Source organism: Triturus cristatus, chromosome 12 (genome assembly GCF_964204655.1).
Source record: "Triturus cristatus chromosome 12, aTriCri1.1, whole genome shotgun sequence".
NCBI classification, from domain to species: domain Eukaryota; kingdom Metazoa; phylum Chordata; class Amphibia; order Caudata; family Salamandridae; genus Triturus; species Triturus cristatus.
This window is the reverse complement of record NC_140595.1, coordinates 249,602,032-249,615,928: the sequence shown is the minus strand read 5'-3', so window position 1 is coordinate 249,615,928 and position 13,897 is coordinate 249,602,032.

Sequence of the window (13,897 nt, the reverse complement as noted above, 5' to 3'; positions counted from 1 at the left end):
CTCTTACTCTGGGCTAATAGCTAAGGTCTGAACTCTTACTCTGGCCTAATAGCTAAGGTCTTAGACTCGTACTATGGCCTAATAGCTAAGGTCTTAGACTCGTACTCTGGCCTAATAGCTAAGGTCTTAACTCTTACTCTGGCCTACTGGTTAAGGTCTTAACTCTTACTCTAGCCCACTGGTTAAGGTCTTAACTCTTACTCTGGCCTAATAGCTAAGGTCTTAGACTCGAACTCTGGCCTAATAGCTAAGGTCTTAGACTCGTACTCTGGCCTAATTGTTAAGGTCTTAACTCTTACTCTGGCCTACTGGTTAAGGTCTTAACTCTTACTCTGGCCTAATAGCTAAGGTCTTAGACTCGTACTCTGGCCTAATGGTTAAGGTCTTAACTCTTACTCTGGCCTACTGGTTAAGGTCTTAACTCTTACTCTGGCCTACTGGTTAAGGTCTTAACTCTAACTCTGGCCTAATAGATAAGGTCTTAGACTCGTACTCTGGCCTAATAGCAAAGGTCTTAGACTCGTACTCTGGCCCAATGGTTAAGGTCTTAATTCTTACTCTGGCCTACTGGTTAAGGTCTTAACTCTTACTCCGGCCTAATGGTTAAGGTCTTAACTCTTACTCTGGCCTACTGGTTAAGGTATTAACTCTTACTCTGGCCTAATAGCTAAGGTCTTAAAATTGTACTATGGCCTACAGGTTAAGGTCTTAACTCTTACTCTGGCCTACTGGGTAAGGTCTTAACTCTTACTCTGGCCTAATAGCTAAGGTCGTAGACTCGTACTCTGGCCAACAGGTTAAGGTCTTAACTCTTACTCTGGCCTAATAGCTAAGGTCTTAACTCTTACTCTGGCCTACAGTTTAAGGTCTTAACTCTTACTCTGGCCTAATAGTTAAGGTCCTAACTCTTACTCTGGCCTAATGGCTAAGGTCTTAGACTCGTACTCTGGCCTAATAGCTAAGGTCTTAGAGTCGTACTCTGGCCTAATGGTTAAGGTCTTAACTCTTACTCTGGCCTACTGGTTAAGGTCTTAACTCTTACTCTGGGCTAATAGCTAAGGTCTTAACTCTTACTCTGGCCTAATAGCTAAGGTCTTAACTCTTACTCTGGCCTAATAGCTAAGGTCTTAGACTCGTACTCTGGCCTAATAGCTAAGGTCTTAGAGTCGTACTTTGGCCTACTGGTTAAGGTCTTAACTCTTACTCTGGCCTAATAGCTAAGGTCTTGGACTCGTACTCTGGCCTAATGGTTAAGGTCTTAAATCTTACTCTGGCCTACTGGTTAAGGTCTTAACACTTACTCTGGCCTAATAGCTAAGGTCTTAGACTCGTACTCTGGCCTAATGGTTAAGGTCTTAACTTTTACTCTGGCCTACTGGTTAAGGTCTTAACTCTTACTTTGGTCTACAGGTTAAGGTCTTAACTCTTACTCTGGCCTAATAGCTAAGGTCTTAAAGCCGTACTCTGGCCTAATAGCTAACGTCTTAACTCTTACTCTGGCCTCCTGGTTAAGGTTTTAACTCTTACTCTGGCCTACTGGTTAAGGTCTTAACTCTTACTCTAGCCCACTGGTTAAGGTCTTAACTCTTACTCTGGCCTAATAGCTAAGGTCTTAGACTCGAACTCTGGCTTAATAGCTAAGGTCTTAGACTCGTACTCTGGCCTAATTGTTAAGGTCTTAACTCTTACTCTGGCCTACTGGTTAAGGTCTTAACTCTTACTCTGGCCTAATAGCTAAGGTCTTAGACTCGTACTCTGGCCTAATGGTTAAGGTCTTAACTCTTACTCTGGCCTACTGGTTAAGGTCTTAACTCTTACTCTGGCCTACTGGTTAAGGTCTTAACTCTAACTCTGGCCTAATAGATAAGGTCTTAGACTCGTACTCTGGCCTAATAGCAAAGGTCTTAGACTCGTACTCTGGCCCAATGGTTAAGGTCTTAATTCTTACTCTGGCCTACTGGTTAAGGTCTTAACTCTTACTCCGGCCTAATGGTTAAGGTCTTAACTCTTACTCTGGCCTACTGGTTAAGGTATTAACTCTTACTCTGGCCTAATAGCTAAGGTCTTAAAATTGTACTATGGCCTACAGGTTAAGGTCTTAACTCTTACTCTGGCCTACTGGGTAAGGTCTTAACTCTTACTCTGGCCTAATAGCTAAGGTCGTAGACTCGTACTCTGGCCAACAGGTTAAGGTCTTAACTCTTACTCTGGCCTAATAGCTAAGGTCTTAACTCTTACTCTGGCCTACAGTTTAAGGTCCTAACTCTTACTCTGGCCTAATAGATAAGGTCCTAACTCTTACTCTGGCCTAATGGCTAAGGTCTTAGACTCGTACTCTGGCCTAATAGCTAAGGTCTTAGAGTCGTACTCTGGCCAACAGGTTAAGGTCTTAACTCTTACTCTGGCCTAATAGCTAAGGTCTTAACTCTGACTCTGGCCTACAGTTTAAGGTCTTAACTCTTACTCTGGCCTAATAGATAAGGTCCTAACTCTTACTCTGGCCTAATGGCTAAGGTCTTAGACTCGTACTCTGGCCTAATAGCTAAGGTCTTAGAGTCGTACTCTGGCCTAATGGTTAAGGTCTTAACTCTTACTCTGGCCTACTGGTTAAGGTCTTAACTCTTACTCTGGGCTAATAGCTAAGGTCTTAACTCTTACTCTGGCCTAATAGCTAAGGTCTTAAATCTTACTCTGGCCTAATAGCTAAGGTCTTAGACTCGTACTCTGGCCTAATAGCTAAGGTCTTAGAGTCGTACTCTGGCCTACTGGTTAAGGTCTTAACTCTTACTCTGGCCTAATAGCTAAGGTCTTGGACTCGTACTCTGGCCTAATGGTTAAGGTCTTAAATCTTACTCTGGCCTACTGGTTAAGGTCTTAACACTTACTCTGGCCTAATAGCTAAGGTCTTAGACTCGTACTCTGGCCTAATGGTTAAGGTCTTAACTTTTACTCTGGCCTACTGGTTAAGGTCTTAACTCTTACTTTGGTCTACAGGTTAAGGTCTTAACTCTTACTCTGGCCTAATAGCTAAGGTCTTAAAGCCGTACTCTGGCCTAATAGCTAAGGTCTTAACTCTTACTCTGGCCTCCTGGTTAAGGTTTTAACTCTTACTCTGGCCTACTGGTTAAGGTCTTAACTCTTACTCTGGCCTAATAGCTAAGGTATTAGACTCGTATTCTGGCCTACAGGTTAAGGTCTTAACTCTTACTCTGGCCTAATAGCTAAGGTCGTAGACTCGTACTCTGGCCAACAGGTTAAGGTCTTAACTCTTACTCTGGCCTAATAGCTAAGGTCTTAACTTTTACTCTGGCCTACAGTTTAAGGTCTTAACTCTTACTCTGGCCTAATAGTTAAGGTCCTAACTCTTACTCTGGCCTAATGGCTAAGGTCTTAGACTCGTACTCTGGCCTAATAGCTAAGGTCTTAGAGTCGTACTCTGGCCTAATGGTTAAGGTCTTAACTCTTACTCTGGCCTACTGGTTAAGGTCTTAACTCTTACTCTGGGCTAATAGCTAAGGTCTTAACTCTTACTCTGGCCTAATAGCTAAGGTCTTAACTCTTACTCTGGCCTAATAGCTAAGGTCTTAGACTCGTACTCTGGCCTAATAGCTAAGGTCTTAGAGTCGTACTTTGGCCTACTGGTTAAGGTCTTAACTCTTACTCTGGCCTAATAGCTAAGGTCTTGGACTCGTACTCTGGCCTAATGGTTAAGGTCTTAACTTTTACTCTGGCCTACTGGTTAAGGTCTTAACTCTTACTTTGGTCTACAGGTTAAGGTCTTAACTCTTACTCTGGCCTAATAGCTAAGGTCTTAAAGCCGTACTCTGGCCTAATAGCTAACGTCTTAAATCTTACTCTGGCCTCCTGGTTAAGGTTTTAACTCTTACTCTGGCCTACTGGTTAAGGTCTTAACTCTTACTCTAGCCCACTGGTTAAGGTCTTAACTCTTACTCTGGCCTAATAGCTAAGGTCTTAGACTCGAACTCTGGCCTAATAGCTAAGGTCTTAGACTCGTACTCTGGCCTAATTGTTAAGGTCTTAACTCTTACTCTGGCCTACTGGTTAAGGTCTTAACTCTTACTCTGGCCTAATAGCTAAGGTCTTAGACTCGTACTCTGGCCTAATGGTTAAGGTCTTAACTCTTACTCTGGCCTACTGGTTAAGGTCTTAACTCTTACTCTGGCCTACTGGTTAAGGTCTTAACTCTAACTCTGGCCTAATAGATAAGGTCTTAGACTCGTACTCTGGCCTAATAGCAAAGGTCTTAGACTCGTACTCTGGCCCAATGGTTAAGGTCTTAATTCTTACTCTGGCCTACTGGTTAAGGTCTTAACTCTTACTCCGGCCTAATGGTTAAGGTCTTAACTCTTACTCTGGCCTACTGGTTAAGGTATTAACTCTTACTCTGGCCTAATAGCTAAGGTCTTAAAATTGTACTATGGCCTACAGGTTAAGGTCTTAACTCTTACTCTGGCCTACTGGGTAAGGTCTTAACTCTTACTCTGGCCTAATAGCTAAGGTCGTAGACTCGTACTCTGGCCAACAGGTTAAGGTCTTAACTCTTACTCTGGCCTAATTGCTAAGGTCTTAACTCTTACTCTGGCCTACAGTTTAAGGTCTTAACTCTTACTCTGGCCTAATAGATAAGGTCCTAACTCTTACTCTGGCCTAATGGCTAAGGTCTTAGACTCGTACTCTGGCCTAATAGCTAAGGTCTTAGAGTCGTACTCTGGCCAACAGGTTAAGGTCTTAACTCTTACTCTGGCCTAATAGCTAAGGTCTTAACTCTTACTCTGGCCTACAGTTTAAGGTCTTAACTCTTACTCTGGCCTAATAGATAAGGTCCTAACTCTTACTCTGGCCTAATGGCTAAGGTCTTAGACTCGTACTCTGGCCTAATAGCTAAGGTCTTAGAGTCGTACTCTGGCCTAATGGTTAAGGTCTTAACTCTTACTCTGGCCTACTGGTTAAGGTCTTAACTCTTACTCTGGGCTAATAGCTAAGGTCTTAACTCTTACTCTGGCCTAATAGCTAAGGTCTTAAATCTTACTCTGGCCTAATAGCTAAGGTCTTAGACTCGTACTCTGGCCTAATAGCTAAGGTCTTAGAGTCGTACTCTGGCCTACTGGTTAAGGTCTTAACTCTTACTCTGGCCTAATAGCTAAGGTCTTGGACTCGTACTCTGGCCTAATGGTTAAGGTCTTAAATCTTACTCTGGCCTACTGGTTAAGGTCTTAACACTTACTCTGGCCTAATAGCTAAGGTCTTAGACTCGTACTCTGGCCTAATGGTTAAGGTCTTAACTTTTACTCTGGCCTACTGGTTAAGGTCTTAACTCTTACTTTGGTCTACAGGTTAAGGTCTTAACTCTTACTCTGGCCTAATAGCTAAGGTCTTAAAGCCGTACTCTGGCCTAATAGCTAAGGTCTTAACTCTTACTCTGGCCTCCTGGTTAAGGTTTTAACTCTTACTCTGGCCTACTGGTTAAGGTCTTAACTCTTACTCTGGCCTAATAGCTAAGGTATTAGACTCGTATTCTGGCCTACAGGTTAAGGTCTTAACTCTTACTCTGGCCTAATAGCTAAGGTCTTAGACTTGTCCTCTTGCCTAATAGCTAAGGGCTTAACTCTTACTCTGGCCTACTGGTTAAAGTCTTAACTCTTACTCTGGCCTACTGGTTATGGTCTTAACTCTTACTCTGGCCTACTGGTTAAGGTCTTAACTTGTACTCTGGCCTAATAGCTAAGGTCTTAGACTCGTACTCTGGCCTACTGGTTAAGGTCTTAACTCTTACTCTGGCCTAATAGCTAAGGTCTTAACTCTTACTCTGGCTGAATAGCTAAGGCCTTAGACTCGTACTATGGCCTACAGGTTAAGGTCTTAACTCTTACTCTGGCCTAACAGCTAAGGTTTTAACTCTTACTCTGGCCTACTGGTTAAGGTCTTACCTCTTTCTCTGGCCTAATAGCTAAGGTCTTAACTCTTACTCTGGCCTAATAGCTAAGGTCTTAGCCTAATACTCTGGCCTAATGGTTAAGGTCTTAACTCTTACTCTGGCCTTCTGGTTAAGGTCTTAACTCTTACTCTGGCCTAATAGCTAAGGTCTTAGACTCGTACTCTGGCCTAATGGTTAAGGTCTTAACTCTTACTCTGGCCTAATAGCTAAGGTCTTAACTCTTACTCTGGCCTAATAGCTAAGGTCTTAGACTTGTACTCTGGCCTACTGGTTAAGGTCTTAACTCTTACTCTGGCCTAATCGCTAAGGTCTTAGACTTGAACTCTGGTCTAATGGTTAAGGTCTTAACTCTTACTCTGGCCTAATAGTTAAGGTCTTAGACTCGTACTCTGGTCTAATGGTTAAGGTCTTTAACTCTTACTCTGGCCTACTGGTTAAGGTCTTAACTCTTACTCTGGCCTAATAGCTAAGGTCTTAGACATGTACTATGGCCTACAGGTTAAGCTCTTAACTCTTACTCTGCCCTACTGGATAAGGTCTTAACTCTTACTCTGGCCTGATAGCTAAGGTCTTAGACTCGTACTATGGCGTACAGGTTAAGGTCTTAACTCTTACTCTGGCCTACTGGTTAAGTTCTTAACTCTTACTCTGGCCTACTGGTTAAGGTCTTAACTCTTACTCTGGCCTAATAGCTAAGGTCTTAGACTCGTACTCTGGCCTACAGGTTAAGGTCTTAACTCTTACTCTGGCCTAATAGCTAAGGTCTTAGACTCGTACTCTGGCCTAATAGCTAAGCTCTTAACTCTTACTCTGGCCTAATGGCTAAGGTCTTAGACTCGTACTCTGGCCTAATAGCTAAGGTCTTAGAGTCGTACTCTGGCCTAATGGTTAAGGTCTTAACTCTTACTCTGGCCTACTGGTTAAGGTCTTAACTCTTACTCTGGGCTAATAGCTAAGGTCTTAACTCTTACTCTGGCCTAATAGCTAAGGTCTTAACTCTTACTCTGGCCTAATAGCTAAGGTCTTAGACTCGTACTCTGGCCTAATAGCTAAGGTCTTAGAGTCGTACTTTGGCCTACTGGTTAAGGTCTTAACTCTTACTCTGGCCTAATAGCTAAGGTCTTGGACTCGTACTCTGGCCTAATGGTTAAGGTCTTAAATCTTACTCTGGCCTACTGGTTAAGGTCTTAACACTTACTCTGGCCTAATAGCTAAGGTCTTAGACTCGTACTCTGGCCTAATGGTTAAGGTCTTAACTTTTACTCTGGCCTACTGGTTAAGGTCTTAACTCTTACTTTGGTCTACAGGTTAAGGTCTTAACTCTTACTCTGGCCTAATAGCTAAGGTCTTAAAGCCGTACTCTGGCCTAATAGCTAACGTCTTAACTCTTACTCTGGCCTCCTGGTTAAGGTTTTAACTCTTACTCTGGCCTACTGGTTAAGGTCTTAACTCTTACTCTAGCCCACTGGTTAAGGTCTTAACTCTTACTCTGGCCTAATAGCTAAGGTCTTAGACTCGAACTCTGGCTTAATAGCTAAGGTCTTAGACTCGTACTCTGGCCTAATTGTTAAGGTCTTAACTCTTACTCTGGCCTACTGGTTAAGGTCTTAACTCTTACTCTGGCCTAATAGCTAAGGTCTTAGACTCGTACTCTGGCCTAATGGTTAAGGTCTTAACTCTTACTCTGGCCTACTGGTTAAGGTCTTAACTCTTACTCTGGCCTACTGGTTAAGGTCTTAACTCTAACTCTGGCCTAATAGATAAGGTCTTAGACTCGTACTCTGGCCTAATAGCAAAGGTCTTAGACTCGTACTCTGGCCCAATGGTTAAGGTCTTAATTCTTACTCTGGCCTACTGGTTAAGGTCTTAACTCTTACTCCGGCCTAATGGTTAAGGTCTTAACTCTTACTCTGGCCTACTGGTTAAGGTATTAACTCTTACTCTGGCCTAATAGCTAAGGTCTTAAAATTGTACTATGGCCTACAGGTTAAGGTCTTAACTCTTACTCTGGCCTACTGGGTAAGGTCTTAACTCTTACTCTGGCCTAATAGCTAAGGTCGTAGACTCGTACTCTGGCCAACAGGTTAAGGTCTTAACTCTTACTCTGGCCTAATAGCTAAGGTCTTAACTCTTACTCTGGCCTACAGTTTAAGGTCCTAACTCTTACTCTGGCCTAATAGATAAGGTCCTAACTCTTACTCTGGCCTAATGGCTAAGGTCTTAGACTCGTACTCTGGCCTAATAGCTAAGGTCTTAGAGTCGTACTCTGGCCAACAGGTTAAGGTCTTAACTCTTACTCTGGCCTAATAGCTAAGGTCTTAACTCTGACTCTGGCCTACAGTTTAAGGTCTTAACTCTTACTCTGGCCTAATAGATAAGGTCCTAACTCTTACTCTGGCCTAATGGCTAAGGTCTTAGACTCGTACTCTGGCCTAATAGCTAAGGTCTTAGAGTCGTACTCTGGCCTAATGGTTAAGGTCTTAACTCTTACTCTGGCCTACTGGTTAAGGTCTTAACTCTTACTCTGGGCTAATAGCTAAGGTCTTAACTCTTACTCTGGCCTAATAGCTAAGGTCTTAAATCTTACTCTGGCCTAATAGCTAAGGTCTTAGACTCGTACTCTGGCCTAATAGCTAAGGTCTTAGAGTCGTACTCTGGCCTACTGGTTAAGGTCTTAACTCTTACTCTGGCCTAATAGCTAAGGTCTTGGACTCGTACTCTGGCCTAATGGTTAAGGTCTTAAATCTTACTCTGGCCTACTGGTTAAGGTCTTAACACTTACTCTGGCCTAATAGCTAAGGTCTTAGACTCGTACTCTGGCCTAATGGTTAAGGTCTTAACTTTTACTCTGGCCTACTGGTTAAGGTCTTAACTCTTACTTTGGTCTACAGGTTAAGGTCTTAACTCTTACTCTGGCCTAATAGCTAAGGTCTTAAAGCCGTACTCTGGCCTAATAGCTAAGGTCTTAACTCTTACTCTGGCCTCCTGGTTAAGGTTTTAACTCTTACTCTGGCCTACTGGTTAAGGTCTTAACTCTTACTCTGGCCTAATAGCTAAGGTATTAGACTCGTATTCTGGCCTACAGGTTAAGGTCTTAACTCTTACTCTGGCCTAATAGCTAAGGTCGTAGACTCGTACTCTGGCCAACAGGTTAAGGTCTTAACTCTTACTCTGGCCTAATAGCTAAGGTCTTAACTTTTACTCTGGCCTACAGTTTAAGGTCTTAACTCTTACTCTGGCCTAATAGTTAAGGTCCTAACTCTTACTCTGGCCTAATGGCTAAGGTCTTAGACTCGTACTCTGGCCTAATAGCTAAGGTCTTAGAGTCGTACTCTGGCCTAATGGTTAAGGTCTTAACTCTTACTCTGGCCTACTGGTTAAGGTCTTAACTCTTACTCTGGGCTAATAGCTAAGGTCTTAACTCTTACTCTGGCCTAATAGCTAAGGTCTTAACTCTTACTCTGGCCTAATAGCTAAGGTCTTAGACTCGTACTCTGGCCTAATAGCTAAGGTCTTAGAGTCGTACTTTGGCCTACTGGTTAAGGTCTTAACTCTTACTCTGGCCTAATAGCTAAGGTCTTGGACTCGTACTCTGGCCTAATGGTTAAGGTCTTAACTTTTACTCTGGCCTACTGGTTAAGGTCTTAACTCTTACTTTGGTCTACAGGTTAAGGTCTTAACTCTTACTCTGGCCTAATAGCTAAGGTCTTAAAGCCGTACTCTGGCCTAATAGCTAACGTCTTAAATCTTACTCTGGCCTCCTGGTTAAGGTTTTAACTCTTACTCTGGCCTACTGGTTAAGGTCTTAACTCTTACTCTAGCCCACTGGTTAAGGTCTTAACTCTTACTCTGGCCTAATAGCTAAGGTCTTAGACTCGAACTCTGGCCTAATAGCTAAGGTCTTAGACTCGTACTCTGGCCTAATTGTTAAGGTCTTAACTCTTACTCTGGCCTACTGGTTAAGGTCTTAACTCTTACTCTGGCCTAATAGCTAAGGTCTTAGACTCGTACTCTGGCCTAATGGTTAAGGTCTTAACTCTTACTCTGGCCTACTGGTTAAGGTCTTAACTCTTACTCTGGCCTACTGGTTAAGGTCTTAACTCTAACTCTGGCCTAATAGATAAGGTCTTAGACTCGTACTCTGGCCTAATAGCAAAGGTCTTAGACTCGTACTCTGGCCCAATGGTTAAGGTCTTAATTCTTACTCTGGCCTACTGGTTAAGGTCTTAACTCTTACTCCGGCCTAATGGTTAAGGTCTTAACTCTTACTCTGGCCTACTGGTTAAGGTATTAACTCTTACTCTGGCCTAATAGCTAAGGTCTTAAAATTGTACTATGGCCTACAGGTTAAGGTCTTAACTCTTACTCTGGCCTACTGGGTAAGGTCTTAACTCTTACTCTGGCCTAATAGCTAAGGTCGTAGACTCGTACTCTGGCCAACAGGTTAAGGTCTTAACTCTTACTCTGGCCTAATTGCTAAGGTCTTAACTCTTACTCTGGCCTACAGTTTAAGGTCTTAACTCTTACTCTGGCCTAATAGATAAGGTCCTAACTCTTACTCTGGCCTAATGGCTAAGGTCTTAGACTCGTACTCTGGCCTAATAGCTAAGGTCTTAGAGTCGTACTCTGGCCAACAGGTTAAGGTCTTAACTCTTACTCTGGCCTAATAGCTAAGGTCTTAACTCTTACTCTGGCCTACAGTTTAAGGTCTTAACTCTTACTCTGGCCTAATAGATAAGGTCCTAACTCTTACTCTGGCCTAATGGCTAAGGTCTTAGACTCGTACTCTGGCCTAATAGCTAAGGTCTTAGAGTCGTACTCTGGCCTAATGGTTAAGGTCTTAACTCTTACTCTGGCCTACTGGTTAAGGTCTTAACTCTTACTCTGGGCTAATAGCTAAGGTCTTAACTCTTACTCTGGCCTAATAGCTAAGGTCTTAAATCTTACTCTGGCCTAATAGCTAAGGTCTTAGACTCGTACTCTGGCCTAATAGCTAAGGTCTTAGAGTCGTACTCTGGCCTACTGGTTAAGGTCTTAACTCTTACTCTGGCCTAATAGCTAAGGTCTTGGACTCGTACTCTGGCCTAATGGTTAAGGTCTTAAATCTTACTCTGGCCTACTGGTTAAGGTCTTAACACTTACTCTGGCCTAATAGCTAAGGTCTTAGACTCGTACTCTGGCCTAATGGTTAAGGTCTTAACTTTTACTCTGGCCTACTGGTTAAGGTCTTAACTCTTACTTTGGTCTACAGGTTAAGGTCTTAACTCTTACTCTGGCCTAATAGCTAAGGTCTTAAAGCCGTACTCTGGCCTAATAGCTAAGGTCTTAACTCTTACTCTGGCCTCCTGGTTAAGGTTTTAACTCTTACTCTGGCCTACTGGTTAAGGTCTTAACTCTTACTCTGGCCTAATAGCTAAGGTATTAGACTCGTATTCTGGCCTACAGGTTAAGGTCTTAACTCTTACTCTGGCCTAATAGCTAAGGTCTTAGACTTGTCCTCTTGCCTAATAGCTAAGGGCTTAACTCTTACTCTGGCCTACTGGTTAAAGTCTTAACTCTTACTCTGGCCTACTGGTTATGGTCTTAACTCTTACTCTGGCCTACTGGTTAAGGTCTTAACTTGTACTCTGGCCTAATAGCTAAGGTCTTAGACTCGTACTCTGGCCTACTGGTTAAGGTCTTAACTCTTACTCTGGCCTAATAGCTAAGGTCTTAACTCTTACTCTGGCTGAATAGCTAAGGCCTTAGACTCGTACTATGGCCTACAGGTTAAGGTCTTAACTCTTACTCTGGCCTAACAGCTAAGGTTTTAACTCTTACTCTGGCCTACTGGTTAAGGTCTTACCTCTTTCTCTGGCCTAATAGCTAAGGTCTTAACTCTTACTCTGGCCTAATAGCTAAGGTCTTAGCCTAATACTCTGGCCTAATGGTTAAGGTCTTAACTCTTACTCTGGCCTTCTGGTTAAGGTCTTAACTCTTACTCTGGCCTAATAGCTAAGGTCTTAGACTCGTACTCTGGCCTAATGGTTAAGGTCTTAACTCTTACTCTGGCCTAATAGCTAAGGTCTTAACTCTTACTCTGGCCTAATAGCTAAGGTCTTAGACTTGTACTCTGGCCTACTGGTTAAGGTCTTAACTCTTACTCTGGCCTAATCGCTAAGGTCTTAGACTTGAACTCTGGTCTAATGGTTAAGGTCTTAACTCTTACTCTGGCCTAATAGTTAAGGTCTTAGACTCGTACTCTGGTCTAATGGTTAAGGTCTTTAACTCTTACTCTGGCCTACTGGTTAAGGTCTTAACTCTTACTCTGGCCTAATAGCTAAGGTCTTAGACATGTACTATGGCCTACAGGTTAAGCTCTTAACTCTTACTCTGCCCTACTGGATAAGGTCTTAACTCTTACTCTGGCCTGATAGCTAAGGTCTTAGACTCGTACTATGGCGTACAGGTTAAGGTCTTAACTCTTACTCTGGCCTACTGGTTAAGTTCTTAACTCTTACTCTGGCCTACTGGTTAAGGTCTTAACTCTTACTCTGGCCTAATAGCTAAGGTCTTAGACTCGTACTCTGGCCTACAGGTTAAGGTCTTAACTCTTACTCTGGCCTAATAGCTAAGGTCTTAGACTCGTACTCTGGCCTAATAGCTAAGCTCTTAACTCTTACTCTGCCCTACTGGATAAGGTCTTAACTCTTACTCTGGCCTGATAGCTAAGGTCTTAGACTCGTACTATGGCGTACAGGTTAAGGTCTTAACTCTTACTCTGGCCTACTGGTTAAGTTCTTAACTCTTACTCTGGCCTACTGGTTAAGGTCTTAACTCTTACTCTGGCCTAATAGCTAAGGTCTTAGACTCGTACTCTGGCCTTCAGGTTAAGGTCTTAACTCTTACTCTGGCCTACTGGTTAAGGTCTTAACTCTTACTCTGGCCTGATAGCTAAGGTCTTAGACTCGTACTATGGCGTACAGGTTAAGGTCTTAACTCTTACTCTGGCCTACTGGTTAAGTTCTTAACTCTTACTCTGGCCTACTGGTTAAGGTCTTAACTCTTACTCTGGCCTAATAGCTAAGGTCTTAGACTCGTACTCTGGCCTTCAGGTTAAGGTCTTAACTCTTACTCTGGCCTACTGGTTAAGGTCTTAACTCTTACTCTGGCCTAATAGCTAAGGTCTTAACTCTTACTCTGGCCTAATAGCTAAGGTCTTAGACTCGTACTATGGCCCAATAGCTAAGGTCTTAGAATTGTATTATGGCCTACAGGTTAAGGTCTTAACTCTTACTCTGGCCTACTGGGTAATGTCTTAACTCTTACTCTGGCCTAATAGCTAAGGTCGTAGACTCGTACTCTGGCCAACAGGTTAAGGTCTTAACTCTTACTCTGGCCTAATAGCTAAGGTCTTAACTCTTACTCTGGCCTACAGTTTAAGGTCTTAACTCTTACTCTGGCCTAATAGATAAGGTCCTAACTCTTACTCTGGCCTAATGGCTAAGGTCTTAGACTCGTACTCTGGCCTAATGGTTAAGGTCTTAACTCTTACTCTGGCCTACTGGTTAAGGTCTTAACTCTTACTCTGGGCTAATAGCTAAGGTCTTAACTCTTACTCTGGCCTAATAGCTAAGGTCTTAACTCTTACTCTGGCCTAATAGCTAAGGTCTTAACTCTTGCTCTGGCCTACTGGTTAAGGTCTTAACTCTTACTTTGGTCTACTGGTTAAGGTCTTAACTCTTACTCTGGCCTTATAGCTAAGGTCTTAGATTCGTACTCTGGCCTACAGGTTAAGGTCTTAACTCTTACTCTGGCCTAATAGCTAAGGTCTTAAAGTCGTACTCTGGCCTAATATCTAAGGTCTTAACTCTTACTCTGGCCTCCTGGTTAAGGTTTTAACTCTTACTCTGGCCTACTGGTTAAGGTCTTAACTCTTACTCTGGCCTAATAGCTAAGGTA